This window comes from Kogia breviceps, chromosome 12, assembly GCF_026419965.1.
Source record: "Kogia breviceps isolate mKogBre1 chromosome 12, mKogBre1 haplotype 1, whole genome shotgun sequence".
NCBI lineage: Eukaryota > Metazoa > Chordata > Mammalia > Artiodactyla > Physeteridae > Kogia > Kogia breviceps.
Genome location: NC_081321.1, coordinates 10,747,570 through 10,763,806, shown reverse-complemented (window position 1 = coordinate 10,763,806; position 16,237 = coordinate 10,747,570). Strand labels below are relative to the sequence as shown.

The 16,237-nt window shown below is 38.8% G+C and overlaps 1 protein-coding gene across 1 annotated transcript in view; it reads right to left on the bottom strand.

Moving 5' to 3' along the window:
* PDE6H (phosphodiesterase 6H) overlaps nt 1–16,237 on the bottom strand; it is a 161,859-nt gene that overhangs the window by 101,258 nt on the left and 44,364 nt on the right. The gene's annotated exons all lie outside the window — the stretch shown is intronic.

The window sequence follows — 16,237 nt, the reverse complement described above, 5'->3', positions numbered from 1 at the left end:
TGTGGATTCCAGACTCTGTACCTTGGCTCATCACCCTCACCTGAATGCTATCATATCGTAAGATGCTACAGTCTTGACTCTTACTTGACCCAAGAAAATATGTGTGCTTTCAAAATGACCAGACATTTTTACAAGATTCGATCATGGAATTTTAGGGCCATACAAAATGCTAGAGCTCCCTTAAGCCTGGTTTGCCAATGAGGAGGCTCCAGAGTCTCCTGCTTGGTAGTTAGGGACAGAGCCCCGGATTTCTCAATCCCATTTCAGACCTTGTTCACCTCTGTCATGAGGACTGGTGCATGTCCACCCCTACATCCTTTCCTTCTGGTAGGCCCACTGCCTTCATCTCTTTAGTGTAGCATCTTTCTATGCCTTCAAAACCCAGCTTAAGATTCAAGTACTTTATGAAATCAGTGATGGTTAAGTCCACCCAGCTCCCATCACACTACTCAAGCCAGTATCCAGCACTTCAAGAATGTATTTAAAGTCACTTTGCTATACAGCAGAGACTTGCACAACATTGTTAATCAACTATACTTCAACACAAATAAAAATTAAAAAAAGAATGTATGTAAGGATTCAAGTACAATGATATTATTCAATTCATGTTTTGATTAAATTTCTTTTTATGTATATTTGTTTGTCTAACATTATGGTAAATTCTTTGAGCACAGCCACTGTAACTACAATTTCTTTTCTCTCTATAGCCTTGGTGCTTTGTCTGTTCACAAAGGGTATTCAATGAAAGCTAAAAAACCAGACTGACTAGTCATTCCTGGGAGTGATCAGCCAATTCTGAAACTGTTACATTCATCACAATAATGTGTGTCATATAATTTAAGCCATCATCGTATTGATATAATGATGGGTGTTCTACAATTTTCTAAGCTCTATTGCATGCAGTAACTCATTAGATTTTAGAAAAATGCAGAAGATGAGTAATACATATTAGATGGTAAAACTGAAACTCAGAGATGTAACTTTCTGAAGACACTGTAGTAAATGCAGTGGCATACCACTCAAACTGAGGCATTATTCACATGGTCACCAGATATACTGGCAGCAGTTAGGAAGGCCATAACATTCTCTCTGGGTTTCATTTTCTGTCCCATGGCCTGAAAACTCTCTAAGAGGTTGGGACAATTGTAGGGCTTAACTTATTTGTTTCCCATCTCTTTTGCATCAAGGTCAAGTAATCCAAAAGGAAGAAAAAAAATAGAGGAAAAGGGGAGCAAAATAACAAAAGGGACAAACTGAAAACAAATGGCAAGATGACAGACTTAAACCTATCTCAATAATCTCATATGTAAAGAGTCTAAACAGTGTGATTATTATTTTACTTCTACCTATGTTATAGATCCTACAATATTTTTTATTACTTTTGTTTTAAGCAGTCAATTATTTTCGAAAAGGTTTAGATAATATAAAAATATCTCATACGTTTACCCATGTAATTTCCATTTCCAGTGACCTCATTCTTTTGTGAATCCATATTTCCATCTGGTGTCATTTTCTTCCTGTCTGAAGGAATTCCTTTAACATTTCTCATAGTGCAGGTCTGCTGGATTCTTTAAGTTTTAAAAATTTGCCTTCATATTTGAAAGATATTTTCACTCTATATTAAAACCTATGCTGCCAGTTTTTTCTTCTAATTCCTTTAAGATATTGTTCCTCTAGCTTACAATGTTTCTGATATAAAATCTGTTGCCATTCTTATCTTTATATCTTTGTATGCACTGTGTCTTTTATCTCTGGCTGCTTCTAAGGTTTTGCTCTTTATCATTGGTTTTGACTAAATTGCTTATGATGCATCTTGGTGTGGTTTTCCTTATTTTTCTTGTTCTTGGAGTTTACTGAGCTTCTTGAAATGAATTAAGTTTAGACAATTTTCACTCATTATTTCTTCAAATATTTTCCCTCCCTCGCTCCTCTTCTCCTTTGGAGACTACAAGGACATGCAAATTAGGTCACTTGAAGTTGTTCCATAGCTTCCTGATTTTCTTTTCATTTTTATAAGTTGTTTTTTCTCTGTGTGTTTCATTTTTGACAGTTTCTTTTAACGTATTTACGAGTTTACTAACTTTATCTTCAGCAATATCTAATTTACTGTTAATCCCATTCAGTGTATTTTTCATCTCAGTCATTATAGTTTTCATCTCCAGAAGTTTGATATGGGTGTTTTCATATTCTCCATGTCTCAACATTTTTAACATCTTGGATGCTGCTATGATAACTATTTTAATGTCCTTATCCGCTAATTTCAATAACTGATTCACTTCCAGGGTGATTTTGATTAATTATTCTACTTTTTATGGATCATAATTTCCTACTTCTTTGAACTCCTGTTAATCTCTTATTTGACACCACACATTGCAAACTGTACCTTTTTGTGTGCTAGATATCCCTGTATTTCTGTAAGTATTCTTGAACTTTGTTCTAGGATGCAGTTAAATCACTTGGGAAAAGCTTGATCATTTTAAGTTTTGTTTTTAAAGTGAGACCAATGCAGCATTTAGTCTAGGGACAATTATTTCCCCCACACTGAGACAAGACCTTCTTAATACTGCACCCAATATCCCAAGATTGTGTGGTAGGAAGAGGCAATAATCCCAGCCCTGAGTTAATGCCAATCACTGTCCCCTCTGTTCTACTTGGATGTTCATTTCCCCACATGTACGTGCCAATCAGTTTTCTGCTGCCTACATGAGGGGTTCTCTCCACAGATATCCAGAGACACTCTCTCCTCTCCAGTATTTTGTCATGTGAACTATAACCACCATATTCTCCCAGGACTTACAGCTCCATTTCACCTCATAATGTCCACTAGATTCCATCTTGGTCCCACCTCCCTGAACCATGGCCTGGAAATTCTCTTAAGATAAAAAGCTGTGGGGGCTTCCCTGGTGGCGCAGTGGTTGAGAATCCGCCTGCCGATGCAGGGGTCACGGGTTCGTGCCCCGGTCCGGGAAGATCCCACATGCCGCGGAGCGGCTGGGCCCCTGAGCCATGGCCGCTGAGCCTGTGCATCCGGAGCCTGTGCTCCACAAAGGGAGAGGCCACAACAGTGAGAGGCCCGCATACCGCAAAAAAAAAAAAAAAGCTGTGGCAATCATAGGACTCATTTCATTTGTTTCCCATCTCCTAGGGATCACTCTCTTTCATTGCTTGATGTCCAACGCCTTGAAAACCATTGCTTTATATGTTTTGTCTGCTTCTTTATTTGTTTCCAGAAAGAATGTAAGCCCCATCCCTGAGACTTATTATTGGCCTAAAGTCCATTATCAGGCACAACCACTCCAAACGGTCATCCCAGCCTCAGAGTCTCCCATAGACTTGGCTGAAGCATTTACTGCAATTGCATAAGAGTTCAAATGCTCACTCTGCCTGCTCCTACCTCCCTCTCCCCTCTCCTGTTATACTCAAGAGTACTCCCCAATAAACCATCTGTATACAGACTTCCAAGTCTTAAAGTTTGTTTCCCAGGAACCAGACCTATGACAGACATTCAGATAGTAAATTGGGAGACCAGGGTCCTTCAGCTCCAGACCTCTTGTTTTATTTATTATACAACATTAGATTCATAGTTTTTGAGCTGGCAAGGAGTTCAGCAATAACCTAATTCAACTCCCTTCTTTTACACTGAGTAATTTGAGAGCTTAGAGACTAAATGACTATTGCAAGGGCAGGTAATTCTATTCTTTTGAGAAATTCACTTGTCCTGACCTCATAAAATCTAATTCCTTAAGCCAATTTTTTAAAGGGTTATTTATAAATGATCCATATATGTGTAACAATCTCCCACTTCCCCATCTGATGAAGCTATTTTTAATATAGTTTCCACCTCAGTCAGAATTTTATCTACCTTCTCAGTTCTATTTCTTTCTTGAAATATTCTGGTTTGTCTAGAGCTAAGACACATGAAGTGATAGGTCACAGGTCTTATTTTTTTTCCCCATTCATGATCTTGGTAAGGCCTTTCATGGAGTAGTACATCCTGGGAACCAAAGAGTGTTTAAACACAGCCAGGATGCTCTGCTCCCTTCCCATAAAAGCAATTTAGGATTTTGGCATAGCATTTGAGAACAAGGACTTTGAAAGTAGGCCTCCCAGTTCTACCACTATGAACTGTGAAATTCTTGGTTAATTAACCTTGCTGGGCCTCAGTTTCCTTGTCTGTAAAAAAGATAATTCTAGTTCCCACCATAGAGTTGTAAACATTAAATAAATGATTATATATAAAGTGCACAAAACACTGTCTAACATATGGTAAGTGCTTAATAAGTGTTAGCTATTTCTACTGTTGTTTTCTATTGTACTATTACTATTATTGTAATGCACTCTACTCTGGATATTAAGAAATAACAGGAGAGTCCCTCTTGAAGGCAGCCAGCAGGACTTATAACCAAAAACTACTGATAGTACTGGCCAGTTTGTACTCACTCCATTCTTCCTCTCTTCTACCTATGCTGACAGAGCATGCAGTTTCAGAAGATTAGGCCAGGGAAGTTCATTCTGATTTAAGGAAAATCATGAACTTAGCTTTGATGCTCAACTGGGTTTGGAATTCTTACACCAATACTTTTATGTAATAATAAAATATCCACATTAGAATGCAGTTAAAGTTATATGATTATATAGCAGTAGTTGTAGTATGTTCAAGCACTATTTTCATCTATACATCTACATTTTTAATAATAGATATCTGCAAGTGATCTGATGTTCTACACCCGAATTCTTGAGTGCCTTGATTATCCATCATTAGTAGACTTTCCTTCAGTTTCTCAAGCCTACTGATCTGGCCTAGCTCCTTGTCATAATGCAGAACTCTAATGAGAGTAAATTCCTTCCTAAACTCATTTTGATTTGGAACCCTGAAACTGCCTAGATTGCCTCTGGTTTTTTATTTGTGAATTAGGGTTCTATTACATCCTAGATGGTCCTTCTCTGGAACCCAGACATTGTTACCTCTCTATCACCAGATAAACCTGCTTCCATGACCCCTCTCCCAGTAAGAATCCCTGGCAATTGAAGTTAATTCAGACCAGAACATAGTAATCTACTCTGCTTTCCCTAAAAGAATGGGGCACCTTTATGCAGGATGTGTTATATACCCTAAACTACCAAGCATTATATAGTGGCATGTTTCCAATAGGAAGAATACATGGGTTTGAGAACTAAGGTATGAAAGCAGGAGTTGCTCTATGTATCATATTTTGTAACTCACCTGAGGAATTTCTATTTTCTATCCTTAAAATTCTAATATCTGTGGGCCTGGAAATCCTGGTTCATACAGAGAGAACAATTTCACCAGGCACGTTGGAAGAGTCCCATTTAAGTTCTAGCTGCTCCCTGGTCACTTCAGGCTTTTCATGATAAAAGAACATTTAGCAAGTAAAAGAGTCATCTTTCCTAAAGGGGATGGTCGAGCTTATTCATCAGGAGAAGATAGGGCTTCTGAATCTAAGAAGGGAAAAACACATTTGCTAGCCAGGTAAGCCATTGTAATAGATCTTGATATTTCTCTGCCCATCCGTAACAGTAAATGGACAAGTATATCAGCCATGGTCTGAGAAGGGCACGGTGATCAGCTCACACTCTCAGCAATGAGGGTCTATTTCCCTTACCAACTTAGACACCTAGACCACCAGATGTGTTAACTAAGAGTGAGGGAATCTAGAATGGGCTGCTAAAGAGGAATACGAGTATTAGTAGTGGCCTTGTGACCAGCTGCAGAAGCGGGGGGCTGTAGCCTTCACTACACTAACTTTCACAAGTATACTAACTTGCTCCAGCAGCGAATAATACTTCAAAGATGTGAATATACCAGAGGAGAAATTACAAAGCTGGGAAAGAGGAGATAGTTGTTATACTAAAACTGGGAAATACATTTCTATAAAACAGCCATAGTATCCAGGAAAGTGTGACTAGAATCTATCTATTGTAAATTTTTCCTGGAAAAGGGATCAACCAAAATCCTGGAGAAGCTGTTCCCAGAACATATTGCTTGAAGCAAGTAGATGTAACAGTGCAAGTGTGGACTATAACTGATGCTGCAGTGCTGTCGCCAGATCCCTTCTTCAGGGCTGAGGCACTCATTCCCTCAGATGCTGGCAGCTGATGGCTTGCAGGTAGTTGAGTCTCTCTCCTAAAATTGCCCTGAGCTGAAAAGAGCAGCTTGCCCCTTTCTAGAAACAGTCCACATTCCAAAACTGGTCAATGCGAGGGCATAAAGGCCTTAGCCCCTTTCCCCTGACACTGACATTTTTCAGTCTTATGACTACTTGTTTCTTATCTTCCCTTCTCCTGCTGCCTCACTGTTAAACAGTCAGAATGTGTCATGGCTCAATTGCTCAGTCTATCAATATGTACACACACACACACACACACACACACACACACACACATAAAGCAGAGGGAGGATATGGAAACCTCTTGGCAGGCTTTAAATTCATCCTAGGATTGAAATTGGCCCCAATTTTTCTGATTTTAAAATGTAGTTCCCCACTGCACACCAGACTCCTTTATGTGACAGCATTATGAGATTTATCTGTTAATTTCTTTAGAGAAATGAACTGGGTGACCTGTGGGGGGTTTTTCCATCTTTCATTTCTGTGAATTCAAACATGGAAAGCTAACCAACAAACAAGAAAGCCAGAAACATAAGTCATCTGGGGTTGTTAAAACGTGAGGTTGGGGCTTCCCTGGTGGCGCAGTGGTTGAGAGTCCGCCTGCCAATGCAGGGGACGCGGGTTCATGCCCTGGTCCGGGAAGACCCCACATGCCTCGGAGTGGCTGGGCCCGTGAGCCATGGTCGCTGAGCCTGAGTGTCCAGAGCCTGTGCTCCGCAACGGGAGAGGCCACAACAATGAGAGGCCCGCGTACCGCAAAAAAAAAAAAAAAAAAAAAGTGAGGTTAAGCTTGGAAAATACTGTTAAAGAAATGTGCCTTTTTCTCAGTTCATACAGGAGATTTTTATGGTGTTTACCTAGAAACACTCTGATTCCTTTACTTTGGAGAAAGCAATATATAAAATTTGTCTCTACCTGTTTCACCTAGTGATAATAACCACTCTTTTGACAACAAACCTGTAATAAAGTAGGAAAATAATCTGCATATATTTGGATGCATGTGTTTAAACATCCCAAGAGAGAATTTTCCTTCTTATAAGGAGTCTTGGGAAGGTATCTAAAGGGTAATAATTTTGTGTTACAAAAGCACTCAAAGAAAATCTCAAGGGCTTCCCTGGTGGCTCAGTGGTTGAGAATCCACCTGCCAATGCAGGGGACACGGGTTCGTGCCCTGGTCTGGGAAGAACCCACATGCCGCGGAGCAGCTGGGCCCATGAGCCATGGCCGCTGAGCCTGTGTGTCCGCAATGGGAGAGGCCACAACAGTGAGAGGCCCGCGTACCACAAAAAAAAAAAGAAAAGAAAAGAAAAGAAAATCTCAAGTGCTGTGACTTACACATATGAGTGAATTAGTCCTCAAACATGAGAGCATACCAAAGAAGACATTTTAGAGCTGAGGAAGAGGAGATAAATTTTTCACTAAACTGATAAGTACACTTCTGTAGAACAGCCACAGTATCCAGGAAAAGGTGGCTAGAACTACAAAGTTGAGTTGAAACATATGGACAAATAGCACCCGTCTCTTTGAAAATCTAAAATGGAATTAAGAGTTGGAAGAAAAATGAAGCAAATTTAGGCCAGTTTCCCAAACGTGTGTTCTAAAGAACAATGTTCCTGTCAGCATCCTGCCAAAAGTTGTTTTATGCTCAAATAAGTTCTATAGACTTTATATATCTCATTTGGGGGATATATATATATATATATCTGGAGAGTGAAAGAGAGAGATATGATTTAATATATGAAGCCCTCATATAAGATGCGTGGTTCATCAATAAAGGAATCTGAGTCTGTTTAACACAGGGGTTCACAAGGTAATTTGACAACAGAATATTCTTTTCAGAAGGCATTGATCAACATCTTGCACAACCTATTTTAGAATTTAGTCAAGCCCAACCTCTCACTCTTTCCTTCTGTAGCATGGCTAGTATGGATTTAACCTTTAACCAACAGTTATCATGTACCTGCTCTATGCCATACAATATGGCCATACAGTAACAGATGATCATGCAGTCTGCACTTAAAACTCTAGTGTTACAAAATTCTCTAGGTCACATGACGTACTAGTTCATTTTTGGATAACTAAATGTTAGGATAGAAACTTTTCTTATATTGGATCGGTTTAAACATTTTAGCCTTAATTCTCTCTCTATTTCACTTACCAAGCAAAATGTTACCAATGACCCAATGCTACACGTTCCATTTGCCATAATTCGAAGACAGCAAAGCTATACAATTTCTTTTATATTACCTTATTATTGTGGTAAGCATTTCATATCAGATCCACCATCTCAACTATTTTAAGTGTTCAATACATTATTATTGTTGACTAAGGTACAATGTTGTACAGCGGATCTTTAGAGCTTATTTATCTTGCTTAACTGAAACTTCATGTCCCTTGATGTGTAACTCTTCAACCTGCCACCCAACTCCTGACAATCACCATCCACTCTTCAATTCTACACAGTTGACTATCTCAAATACCGCATATAAGTGGACTAATGCAGTATTTTTCTTTCTGTGACTGGCTTATTTCACCAAGCGTAATGCTGAAAGATTCATTCATGTTGCTGCACATTGTAGAATTCCTTCTTTTTTAAGGTTGAATACTATTCCATTGTGTACCACATTTTCTTTATCCATTCATCTGTCAGTGGACATCTTGCTTGTTTCCACATCTTGGCTATTGTGAGTAGCACTGCAATGAACATGAGAGTACACTTATTTCTTTAATATCCTGATTTCATTCTTTTGGATGTAGAAGTGGGATTGCTAGATTATATGATAGTTCTGTATTTAATTTTTTGAGGAGCTGCCATACTGTTTTTTATAACTGCTTCACTATTTTGCATTCCACCAACGGTGTGCAAGAATTTCAATTTCTGCACAACTTCACCAACAATTATTTCTTGTCTTTCTGATAATTACCATCCTGACAGTTATGAGGTGATAGCTCTGTGCTTTTGATTTGTATTTCCCTGATGATTAGTGTCAGTATCTTTTCCTTTATCTGTTGGCCATTTATATATCTTATTTGAAGAAATATCTATTCAAGACCTTTGCCCATTTTTTTAAATGAATTTCTCACATTATTATTATTTTTATAATTTTTTAAGAAGATGTTGGAGGTAGGAGTTAATTAACTAATTTATTTTTGCTGTGTTGGGTCTTCATTTCTGTGCGAGGGCTTTCTCTAGTTGTGGCAAGCGGGGGCCACTCTTCATCGCGGTGCGCGGGCCTCTCACTGTCGCGGCCTCTCTTGTTGCGGAGCACAGGCTCCAGACGCGCAGGCTCAGTAGTTGTGGCTCACAGCCCTAGTTGCTCCGTGGCATGTGGGATCCTCCCAGACCAGGGCTCGAACCCGTGTCCCCTGCATTAGCAGGCAGATTCTCAACCACTGCGCCACCAGGGAAGCCCCCTTTGCCCATTTTTTAAGATCAGGTATTTATTTGCTACTGAGTTCTAGGTATTCCTTATATATTTAGGAGACTGACCTCTTATCAGAAATATGATTTGTGAACACTTTCTCCTATTCCTAGGTAGCCTTTCCACTCTGTTGATTTTTCCTTTATTATACAGAAACTTTTTAGTTTGATGTAGTCACAATTGCCTATATTTGTTTTGGGTACCTCCGTTTTAGTGTCATATCCATGAAATCATTGCCAAGAGCAATGTCATAAAGATTTTCCTCTATGTTTTCTTCTAGGAATTTTATAATTTTAAGTCATAAATTTAAGTCTTTAACCCATTTTGAGTTGATTTTTGTGTATAGTGTAATATAAGGGTCCAATTTCATTCTTTTGTGTGTGGATATCTAGTTTCCGAAACATCATTTTTTGAAGAGACAATCCTTTTCCCATTGTGCATTCCCATTGAGATTTTGATAAGGATTGCATTGATCTGTAGATTGCTTTGGGTACTATGGACTTTTTAATAATATTAGTCTTTCATCATGAGATGACTTTCCATTTGTGTCTTCTTAATTTCTCTCATCAATGTTTTATAGTTTTCAGTGAATGAGTCTTTTACTTCAGGTTTATTCCTAAATATTTTATTCTTTTTGGTGCTATTGTAAGTAGAAATGCTTTCCTATTTTCCTTTTCAGATAGTTTGTTGTTAGTGGGTAGAAACAACTGATTTTTATATGTTGACTTAGTATCCTGAAAACTTACTGAAATTGTTTATTAGCGGTAACTGGTTTTTTAAGGAGTCTTTAAGGTTTCCTAATATAAGACCATGTTCTCTACAAACTAGAAGAATTTTACTTCTTCCTTCCTGATTTGTATGCCTTTTATTTCTTTGTTCAACATAATTGCTCTGGTTAGGACTTCCAGTATTATGTTGAATAGAAGCGGTGAGAGTGGGCATTCTTGCCTTGTTTCTGATCTCAGAGGAAAATATTTCAGGTTTTCACTATTGAGTATAATATTAGTTTTGGGATTGTCATATATGGTCTTTATTATGTTGAGGTATATTCCTTCTATTCTTAGTTTGTTCAAAGTTTTTATCATGAAAAGGTGCTGAATTTTGCAAAATGCTTTTTCTACATCTATTGAGATGATTATGTGATTTTTTGAAGTATAGTTGATTTACAAAATTATGTTAGTTTCAGGTATACAGCATAGTGATTCAATATTTTTATAAATTATACTCCATTAAAAATTATTACAAAATAATGGCTATAATTCCAACTGCTGTACAATATATCCTTGTTGTTTACCTATTTTATGCATAGTAGTTCGGATCTCTTAATCCCACCCCTTTCTTGGCCCCCTTTCCCTCTTCCCATTGGTAACCACTAGCTTGTTTTCTATATCTGTGAGCCTGTTTCTGTTTTGCAATATACATTTGTTTATTTTTTTAAGTTCCACATATAAGTGATATCATACACTATTTGTCATTCTCTGTCTGACTTATTTCACTTAGCATAATATTTCTCTACATCTATCCACGTTTTTGCAAATGGCAGAATTTTACTCTTTTTTTGACTGAGTAATATTCCATTAAAATATATAAATATATATATATATATATATTCTTTCCATTCATCTGTTGATGGACACTTGGTTTGCTTCCATGTCTTGGCTATTGTAAATAATGCTTCTATGAACATTGGGGTGCATGTATCTTTCTGAATTAGTGTTTTTGTTTTCTTTGGATATATACCCAGGAGTGGAATTGCTGGATCATATGGTATTTCTATTTTTAGTTTTTTAAGGAATCTCCGTACTATTTTCCATAGTGGCTCCACCAATTTACATTCCCATCAACAGTGTACAAGGGTTCCTTTACTGTGTAGATTATACTAGGTTGCAGCTTTTTTCCCTTTCAGCACTTTGAATATATCATGCCACTCTCCTCTGGCCTGCACAATTTCTGCAGAGAAATCAGCTGATAGCCTTCTGAGGATTCCCATGTATATGATTGTTTGTTTTCCTCTTTTTGCCTTTATAATTCTCTCTTTATATTTAACTTTTGCCATTTTAATTATGATATGCGTTGCTGTGGGTCTGTTTCGGTTCATCACGTCTGGGCCCCTCTGTGCTTCCTACACTTGGATACCTGTTTCCTTCCTCAGGTTTGGGAAGTTTTCAGCCATAACTTCCTCAAATACATTTTTGATCCCCTTCTCTCTCTCTTCTCCTCCTGAGACCCCTATATTGTGAATGTTGATGTGCTTAATGTTACCTCAGAGACCTCTTAAAATGTTTTCATTTTTTTAAACTTGTTTTTCTTTTTGCTGTTCTGATTGGATGATTTCCATTTCTCTATCTTCCAGATCACCTATGCATTCTTCTGTACCTCTTAGTCTGCTATTCAGTTTTTTCTAGTGTGTTTTTTTATTTCATTTATTGAACTCTTTGTTTCTGATTGGGTCTTTTTTATATTTTCTAGTTCCTTGTTAAAATGTTCATTGAGTTCATCACTTCTTTCCCCTAATTTAGTTAACACTCCTATTACCAATGCTTTGAATTCTTTATCTGGTAAACTGTTTATTTCTGTTTCATTATTTATTTTTTCAGGTGTTTTCTCTTGATCTTTCAATTGAGAGCAATTCCTCTGCCTTTCCATTGTGCTTAACTGTCTTTGCCTCTATAAATTTAGGTGAAACAGTCACCTATTGAGGTCTTGAAGGGGTCTTTTTATGTGGGTAGCACCCATATAGAGACAACATGTGCCTTTGGTGGGAGAACAGATATATGCCAGTTCCCTGAGGAGCCCCAGAGAAGTTGAGCTGCCCGGTGCATGTATCAACTCTTGTCCTCCCCTGGGGGAAGCTGAGAGCTGGGGTTGTTTTTCTCCTGCTCATTCTGTGCTAAGCCAGGGAGAAGAGCTATGACATCTACCTGCCCAAATCCCATCTCCATTCTCCCCCAGACAACTAGACTGTGCCAAACCCATCAGACCTCCAAGACTGACAAGACTGGTACAAGTTAGTTCTTTGGGAAACCCTGGAAAAGTTGGAATACTGGACACATGCTTCAACTTTTTCCCTCCTCAGGGTACAGCTGAGAGCTCGGATTTTTCATCCTATTCACTCCCTGTTGAGCAGGGAGAAGGCTCTATTGCATCCACTAGCTCAAGCTGCCATCTTTATTCTCCCCTATGGAGCTAGATTATGCCAGACCTGTCAGAGTTCCAGGACTAGCAAGACAGAAGAAGCCAATCTTCTAGGTTGTCCCCCTCAGTAAAGCTGGGGTGCTGAATGTACAGGACAATGCCTTCCCTCTCCTGGGAGGAGCTTGGAGCTAAAATGTCTCTCCCAGATTATATGGCTGTGCTGGGGACAGGGACCCCAGTGGGAGGGTGTCCCAAGCCTCTCTATTGGCTTCAGTGAGTCTGGTTTTGTGTTTGCCCAGGGGGTAGGAGCCTTCCAAGTAGAAGAATTTAGAAATTCTGAATTTCTGAATTTCTCACAGAGAGAAATTATTTGTGAATTGCTGCTGAATTGGTGTGTTTGTGGGGATAAGGAGGGTCCATGGGCTCCTACTTCACCATCTTGTTTATGTCACCCCCCCATCAATGAATCTTTCCCTGAATATATTCTAGTTTACCAGTATCTGTCCTAAAGGACCCAATGTGAAGCACAATACTTGTTTGATGGTCTCAGAGTGTCACTAATTGTGACTGCTCACGACCCAAACCTTGTTACATCTACAGGGAGTCTAATCCTGCCTTTGTTTCTCTCATGGTTGCTTCTCACGACCTGTTAAAACCTTCAGGTGTTTTTTGACATGAACTGCTAGCAAGTCACATCTTCCCTCATCCTGTCCTTGTGAGCATGTTTTATAATCCAAATGCAAATTATATTTTATCCTTTTTAAAATGTCATCTTGTTGGATTCAATAGTGGAGATAATTTTGTCACTTATTTTGTTAGCTCTTCCTTCAAGATTTGACTTGCCTGAATATTTAATGAGTATGTCTTCATCTATGCTTTTGAATAAAATGTGTTCACCAATGGGAATTAGCAACAGACTGGTCAGGAGGAAAGAGCCAAAGGGGGCAGGGTGAGGGAAGGTCTGGGAAGGCAGCACAAGGAAAGAGTGCTGGGCATTAAAATTCACTTCAGAGTTAATTGTATCACCCATTGTGGCACACGTATCCCCATTAGTTTAGCCTGCAATATTGGAGACCCCAGTGCAGATTTAGAGAGCCAATAAGTTAATTACATGTGCTCACTTGGTTCAGTCTGCTTTATTCCCTTATTATTCAAAATGCCTAACTGAGTCATCAGGTGCTACATAATGATTAACTAATATATAACCCAGTATAAAGCCAGCTAACTGGGCCAAGAGGACAGAAGACAAAGAAATTTCGTTAAAAGTTTACAATGAGTCAGATGAAGTCTCCTGGATGAAGGGCAATTTAGAGGATTTCCCAGACTAGGTCTTACTCACTCCTCCCACCCCAGAGTTTTAAGTCCATATTAGGTATTTACTAGCATGTGCTTTGCATTGGATGACCTGAGACCAGGTCAGTCTGAGATAGAACTGTGACAAAGAAGGAAAATATTGTCTCAAGCATCCATACTTTTCCTTTCCAGTTTTTCTTTTTCTGCCTACTCCCTCCCACTACTGGCCAAAACAAGTTTACCTTTGTCTTTCCAAAGAGATGTCTGCATTTTAAAAATAGAATTTGGAGAGAACTCTGTTGAGTCACAAAAAAAATTAGTCTCAAAGAGTGTCCTTAAAGGCAGCAAGACAAGCTCCCAAACAAGGTGCTTTGGTTTATTACCCCCAGAGTACCTCTTAAATCATAGTATCGAGTAATAACCTAGTCTATTGACAAGTAAAAGCCCTTCTTGGCCAGCTGAACAGCTAAGCACGTTTCTCAAGCTATAAACTAAGAGTAAAGGAAAAAGAGGGCCAGACAAACTTGGTCCCTGAGGGATTCTCTATATAAAGGGGAACCTGAAGATTATCTGGACGCCTAGGAATTACTAGTTTCTGGAGCCCCTGCCTTTCCCCAGTATCTATAAAGTGGTCAGGATTGGTTTGAAGGAAAAGAATGCAAGTCCTAACCTCTAGAATGTCAGCTATGAATGCAGGCTTCTAATAGAAACTGTATTTGCACACATGTGCCTGTGTGTGTGTGTGTGTGTGTGTGTGTGTAATGAAAGAAAAGGAGAAGCAATCTCAGTGCAAACCCAACTGAAGGTCTTCTCCATACAGGCTCTGCCCTTACTTCTGCCCTAGGAGCCCTGGATGTATGGTACCAATTTCCCATTTTTATAAACGGATTTATTTTAAATGCTTTCACGTACATACATTATCTCTACTGGTACTAACAGCATCTGTGGGTTGTAGGCAAAACAGGAATTATAATCCATAATCAAGAAGTGTTAAAACTAAAAATTTGATAGGTTAAAGTCATCTTTGGGATAAAAGCAAAACCAGCACTGGAACTCAATTTTCAATACCTGGATACCCCCTTATTCATTACAGGCAAGAAGCTTTGGGAGTCTTTTTGCAAAGGCAAAACTACAGTTGGACAATGTTTGCAGACTGACTAAACTTTCAACAGCATAAAGAGAAGGCCCAGCCCTAATGCTAGAAAAAGTGTTGAGAAGGAAAAGCTCCTTTGCAGTCATCTTTCAGTTTCTGGAAAGACCTCCTTGATAATCAGTCACATGTTTGAAATCAGTCTAAAAAGTATTTTCCAGGATCGTCAGTCTCCTGTCATAGAACAAACTAGGTTCCTTGGACAAACTCAAATAATCCAATTTCAGCTTTGCAGGGGGAGAAAATGAACCTGTGCTTCAAAAATATGTACAGTGTTGGGTTTTTTTTTCTTTTGCACTCAGTGACCTGGAAGATGTAAAGAAGGCTTCAAGCCAAACCAAAATATTTCCATGGTTTTCCGCAAGCTGAACTGGGGTTCTAAATGCTGCCATTTGAAAGCTTCAAAGTCACAATTCAGGTTTGGGCATGCCTGGTATACACATACCTTAGAATTTTGAGCAATGACATGATTTATCACTTTCATATTAAAGACAAACATATTTCTTGCAGAGGCTAAATTAGATCTTGATGGATAAGCTAGGTATTTAGATACTCAGGCTCTAGAATTAGCCCTACATATACTACAGTTTTTTCAGTAAGCATATTTATAAGCCTCTAGGTTTCCAAGAACTTTCGTACCTCTCTGTACCTCTCTAAGCTTAATTGGGATTTATTTTCAGTATACCTCTTCACGTCCTCTTCCATCCCAGTCACTAGAACCAAAGAATGCCTAAATTAGAAGAGTAGACCCCCTCCTTTGTTTGACCTTTCCTCCCACCATGATCTCAAGGGACCCACCACTCCCCTTTAGAAAACTCAGATATATATGTCCCTTAAATCCAAAGGGCTGTCTTTATCCTGGCTCATTTTATAGCTCGATTTTACAGCCCAGAGAAGAGCTCTGGAAATCAAGAGCACTATGTCTAGAGGAGAATAAACAAACCAAAAAAAAAAGAGACTTTAAGCTATATGACCAACGTTTGAAGAAGTGACTGCTGTTTGGTTTGGAGCAGAGAAGGTATGTATTACATCTAAGTACAAAGGTGAAGATACAGCATGTGGGAACAGAAAAGACTTATACGTTATCCTAAGGGTAGGACTATGAACAA